Raw genomic sequence first — 6,393 nt, 5'->3', positions numbered from 1 at the left:
TCCTAAAGGGAAACAAATGTTACTGCGAATGTGCACTAGTTTGTTTGTATGCACTTTGAGATGTTCCTCGGTCAGGTGTGACCAAAATGTTTATTTTTTTATTTCAAAAGTGGAAAAAAGTGTTGCTACTGCCAAAGATTTTGCGTAGTTATAGCTTTTTATTTTTGTATACATACAAAAATAAAAAAGCATCAAACGTACATGTACTTTTGATGTTCCTGTGTTAGATGTGACCACATTTAAGAAGGAAACAATGAATAAATATTACTTGTTTTTCAATACATTCATTTGTGTTGTTTTAAAATGTGTTATTACCTGCTGCTTACTGGCTGCCGAGAATGTCTGGCCCAGCTCAATATCTTGGTTTGAAAATTTGGCCCAACTAAACTTGTAATTGAATAGCCCTGATATAGACCATTGGCTTACTATACCATTAGCCTTATAATACAAGGCTACCTTTCAGTGATGTTATTTTATGTAAACAATCATCCTCCGTGTAATGCATAATAAGCTTTAAAAAACTGAACCATTTTGATAACTTTGAGACATAGGCAAGCAAATGCCAATGGCCATAATCATTCACCTAGGCTTCTTATGCCTCCAATGCCTCCAACATGGCTGATATTCCAAAACTTGCAGTTCTAGAATCTTTGGTGGGAACACCTAATAGTTAGCGTATCAGTGAGAATCTGAAAGGGTTACTTTGTTCATTACTGAAAATAGGCTATAGCCTACTAAAAATATTATTGTTAACTATCAGGCAGTGCAATGAAGATAATAATAAAAAGCCTACCTTTCTGATAGCATTGCGGTATATCTTCAAATTGCTGTGGGATCCCCTCTGCTGTGAGACTCCCTCCATTTCCCTTAAGTTTGTCACTGGCACTGACAACGACGTTGACAAGGTCTGGGCAACTGGCCCAATTTGAAGTAAGCTAAAACACGAACTTGTTGCCTCCCTGGTGGTTATGATTGCTTCGCTCAAATAAACGTGTCATGGATCTCCCTAATAATAATAATAATAATAATAATAATAGGTTACACACTGATGGAATGCAATCTCAAGTAGGCTAAATAGCATTAGTCTAGTGTCAGGGTTTGGGGAAACAGGACCCAAGTGCAGTAAAATGAACGGGAGGCAGGTATGGGTCCAAACAAAAGGCGAGCTTTATTTAAATTAAAGCTGTACGTTCAACCAAAAAATAACCACACCAACACTAACCAGGGGATACAGGGACACTGGGAACAGGAGCAGACAGACGGACGGGCAGGAACAGGCAGGTAACAGGTACAGGATCAGGTAGGAAACGACGACGACCGAACAAGAGACAAAAAGGAGAACCAAGACTAAATACACAAGGCTAATCACCAAACAACACACAGCTGGAGAGGGGAGGAGAAACACAGCGGCAACAGGTGAACACAATGACACAATCAGGGGAAGGAGGGAAACGCAGACAGGAAGTGAAACTTAACACAAGAGGGGAAAACCTTTCAAAATAAAACACACAACACAAAGACATGACAGACACGAAACCAGGATCATGACATATAATGTTAATCCCCATAGGCTCAATAGTAAACCCAGAAATGTTGAGCACCCTAAACTTTTATTACAGAAATATGTTCTATAGGCCTAGTAGATATTAAACTTGGTTGCTGAAAGTTGCAATTTGGGCAATTTGCATAATTGATTCTTGACCATGATATGGTGCTATGGTGGAGAAGTATGTGCAGTGGTGGTAGTGCAGAAGTAAACAGTGCAGGGACATAATTAGTGCAAGCATTGCCTGTTGTTAAATATGAAAGGAATATATATCTGTAATATAAATATAAGTATGAACAACAAGAGTATGACCATGAATTGGACATGAATGAACATGAAATGCCTGACAGAATGATATACTTTAGGAACAATGACGATAAATATGTAAAGAAAGACATTGCAAAGCCAGCCTGGTTTATGGCTACAGTCCAGATAGGGGCTCTCTGGCGCCAACAACGTTAACATTAGCTATGTGGTATAGGGCCTATTGATTTTGCGCTGCTTTAGTAGGTCTATGGCTAAACAAGTTTCACTCACTCGTTTTTTTTTTAAAACCTTGTACTCAGATCGAGAATGATTTGGACTACCAGGCATTGACAATTTTTAAGATTGTGCAGATAATTATGTTCATTGTTAATTAGCTTATTATCAATAGTAGGCCTAATAATATTCATTAGGCTACTTATTTCCTTGACCGCTGCATGTTATGTTCTAGAGTGCGCGCAGTATGTTGAGTTAGCTGCATGCTTTAGGGTCCCGTGTCTTCCATGTGCCAGGCTTGGCCGGGCGAAGATGAGCAAAAAGAAGAGGAGATGGAGCAGGGGATGGAGCAGCAGCAGGAGCAGGAGGAAGAGGACGAGGAAAGGGGCTGGCATGGCCCGTCACAGCCAACCACTGCGGGCAAAGACTCTGGCCATGATGCTAATGCTACCACTGACATTAGCCAAAGACCCGGGATGGACCGCAGCGCCCCATCAGGAAAATTTACCCTTCAAGGCTAATAGGTAACCAGCAGAGATCTTTCAATGCTGCCTGGTTTGGCACATACAGCAGGCTTAAATATACTGTTGAGATGGACGCAACTTTCTGCTTCGCCTGCCGACATTTTTTGGGTATTGGTGGTGCTCTTCCTTGCTGCGGTCTTGTTGCCTAATTAGCATACTTAATTTGTTGGAGTGTTTTGACTCTTGGCTGTTGTGTGATAGACTATGGCTTTAGGACAACGTAACTATTAAGTATACCGTCTCTCTCTCTGTGTGTGTGTGTGTGTGTGTGTGTGTGTGTGTGTGTGTGTGTGTGTGTGTGTGTGTGTGTGTGTGTGTCTAGCAGTGGGAGGGTGTTGTTTTATTGAATATATATTCACATTGAAATTATGGCATTGATTTGAGCCCCACCGCTGTATGGGTTAGCCCCACCGGAGTTAAACCAGAAAAAATATTCTGGCGCCGCCACTGACCGCCGGGTAAAACATTCCGTATCTCACATTAGCCTGGCAAAGATGTTTCTTGAGCGCGTTGAAAGCCATTAGTTTCTTGTGTAAAGTGGGAGATAGGTCGGGGAATACCATAATTTTGGAGTTGCCGTACAGCTCCTTTTTCTTCCGTGCAGCATCCACTATACGGCGGGTATCCCTGTAGCGGAGAAACCTTATAACAAAAGCGCAAGGTTATCCACCCTCAGACGCGCAGCTTGTGAACAGGCGAGGCAGGCAACTGCTTGGGGCCCCGAGCCGCTAGGGGGCCCCCAAGAGCTGGCATGTTAAGCCAACTACTAGGTACGCACACCAACCGGCACATACGCATTTAACACTGATGTTACAGGCGCTTAACTTGTATAGTAACAAACTACGTTAATTACTATTTGGCCGCAAACTTAAACGTGCTACTCTCCAACTGCACATGCGCAGCGTTGCTAGGCAACGTCACGTAAATAAAGGGAGTCTTTTCGTACACATATTCCGATTGGATGGAATGTTGATTGACATTGGCTTTGCCGAGTCAGAAACCCAACTTCCCGCTCGGTTTTGAAAATGAACGTAAGTGAATGGGTGACGTCTCTAGGTCAGGTATCCCACTTCACGTTAACCCGTGTGATGCCATCGTTCATTAAATTGGAAACTAAGCTGGAGGAAAATGAAGAGGAGCTATCCATCTGGTTGTGAGAAGAAGAAAAAAAAAAAAGATGATGAATAAAAAAGAAAGAAAGACAGTGGTAAGTGGAGCAGATAATGATCTAAGCAAAACATCAACAGTAAATGACTCCTGTTATTGAACTACTGACTAGTGTTAGTTATTGTTGAACTAACAGGGAGACAGACTAGCAGCTAGTGTTAAGCTAGATACTATGAATGCTATGATAGCAATGAATAATGAAAGCTATGCCCAAGGAGAACAATTACAAATCTCTTTCATATCTCTCCTCAGGATCTTTACTTAAATTTATGACCACAAAAAAAACAGATAAAGTGCCCCTACCAAATGCTGACGATGAAAACCGTAAGTCCAGTGTTCCACTTTAATTGTTAACTGTTGACTGTAACTGTTTAATTGTTCATTGTAAAGATTATTTATGACAATATAGAACTACACAATTTAGTTTTTTGTCACATCAGTTCCAGCAACATCTACCTCCAGTGGGATAGTGGACACTCCACCTGGTGGTTGTCATGAGCAAGAAGAGACACCAGAGGCACATCGAGTGCCCATCCCAAGATATGATGCTGATGACTGTGAGTTTAATACATTTTACTTCAATTGATAACATGTGACATGCTCTGAAAAGATTCTTTAAGATAATATATACCCTGTTGTTTTTTGTCATATCAGTTCCAGCAACATCTACCTCCAGTGGGATAGTGGACACTCCGCCTGGTGGTTGTCATGAGCAGGAAGAGACACCAGAGGCACATCGAGTGCCCATCCCAGGTTATGATACAGATGACTGTGAGTTTAATAAATCAATACATTTTACTTTAGTTGATAACATACAGTGGTGAAAAGATTTTAGACAAGTCTACCAATTGTGCATTCAGTTCCCAAGTTTAAACCCATGAAGACTGAATTCTATCATCATGTACATCACTTCAACAAGCGGAAACCAATCAGAAGACCTGAAATTCCAAGGAAATACACATTGTGCATTTATAAAATTAAAATAAAATTTGTTAAAATCTGAATATTTAGTGATCACTAGGAAAACTAGCAAATTAATGAGATGCATAAGAACCTTAACTTCTTCTTTAGGTTCTGTTTCACACTCTTTTCTGTTTATGGCAAGATTTTGTAGAAATCCTTACAAAGAGTTTAGAAATTGAAACCTGACATCAAAGGAACATGAAATCAAAACACACAAACCCTTACTACAACGCCCATGAACCCAGATAGGCTAACAAAAACACATGAGATCAAAATTGATGTTAGACCGCACATGGAGGGAAAACAGAATGATTTCAATAAGTATGCACCTAGCTTTAAAAACTCCTTGTGGAGCATATAATTGTATATGGACCAGACATACAAGACATGCTATCATCAGTCGATTGAGGCACATTACCACAGAATTCACCATTGAGGAGGTCCAAAACAAAGAACGGTGGCAAATATCCTCAGCACAAATGCCTAATGAATGACCTAAAGTGGGACCAAAGTACAGAGGCTACAAAGTAAAATAGCAAAGTACTTTCTGTCATAATGACGTATCCCCCTGCTTAGCCAACATCCAGGCCGTCTGAATGTGCTGCGAGCCATTTGGCGATCTATCCGAAACATTTGTAGGATTTTATATGTCAGAGAAAACCAAAAAGAACTTTTGTGACACATCCTGGTGAGCTTGGAAGAGCTGAGCATGCAGATTGCATCAGACACATCCTACGATAAATGGGTGGCAACATCATGTTGGGTGTTACTAACAAAGGGTCAAGCTGATACCTGAAAGGAATGAAAGGCATGTGCTGTCCATCGTGACATTTAATTGGTGAAAATCTGCAAAACTCAGTAAGCATCCCATGGTTCTCCAAACTGCATAACAGCTCCCGTGCAACGCTGGCATTTTAAGAACATTCAAACAGTTAACAGAAAATCTTTATCAGTGAACAGAGAGCCAGGAGAAATGTGAAATGGGCGTACCACTGGGGAATACAGCTTGTTGCTTCAAAAAACTTTCAGTGCAGAAAAGGACTCAGAGACATTGCCAAACAACCAGCATTAAATATGAACTCCTACAAAGGATTTTCTAATTGCACCTAACTGACAAAAATTACAGATAACACGTCACAAACCAGAGAACTTTTCTCAAACACTAAAAGAGAAAAAAGACAGTGAGAATGTATGTGAATTCAGGGGAAATGGACTTTGCCTCTAGACTGAATGCTTAAGAGAGAAGCAGAAAAACCTAGAGTTGATATAAAAGTTCCTAAAAAAGAAAGCGGAAAAAACCAGGCAGTTCCTTATGAGGGCAGAGAAAGAAATGAGTCAAAGAGCACTAACAGAGAGTTTTTCTGCCCTAGTTGACACAGCCCTCATCGTTTGAGAAAGATTTTCAAACAGGAATATGCCTTCATGGGTTTATCTTCTCAAAGAAAAATATTCAAAAAAATTCAGGTGGCAACATGAAACAGCTGAAAAACTGAAAACACATTACAGACATTGATCGAAAGGGTTTTGAGATCGGATGCTGCTAGCTTTCTACAGAGTATTGCTCCCAAATGATAGCTGATTAAGTACAAGGATACACTCTGGTCTTTATGAAACATAGCATTCCTTGTCTCTAATTAACATTATCCAGTCATGATTTACTTGGAGAGAAATTCCACAAAAGAACAAACCTACCTCAGGTCAAACCATGAAATC

Source organism: Eleginops maclovinus, chromosome 13, assembly GCF_036324505.1.
Source record: "Eleginops maclovinus isolate JMC-PN-2008 ecotype Puerto Natales chromosome 13, JC_Emac_rtc_rv5, whole genome shotgun sequence".
Lineage (NCBI taxonomy): Eukaryota > Metazoa > Chordata > Actinopteri > Perciformes > Eleginopidae > Eleginops > Eleginops maclovinus.
Note: the sequence above shows the minus strand (reverse complement) of the source record.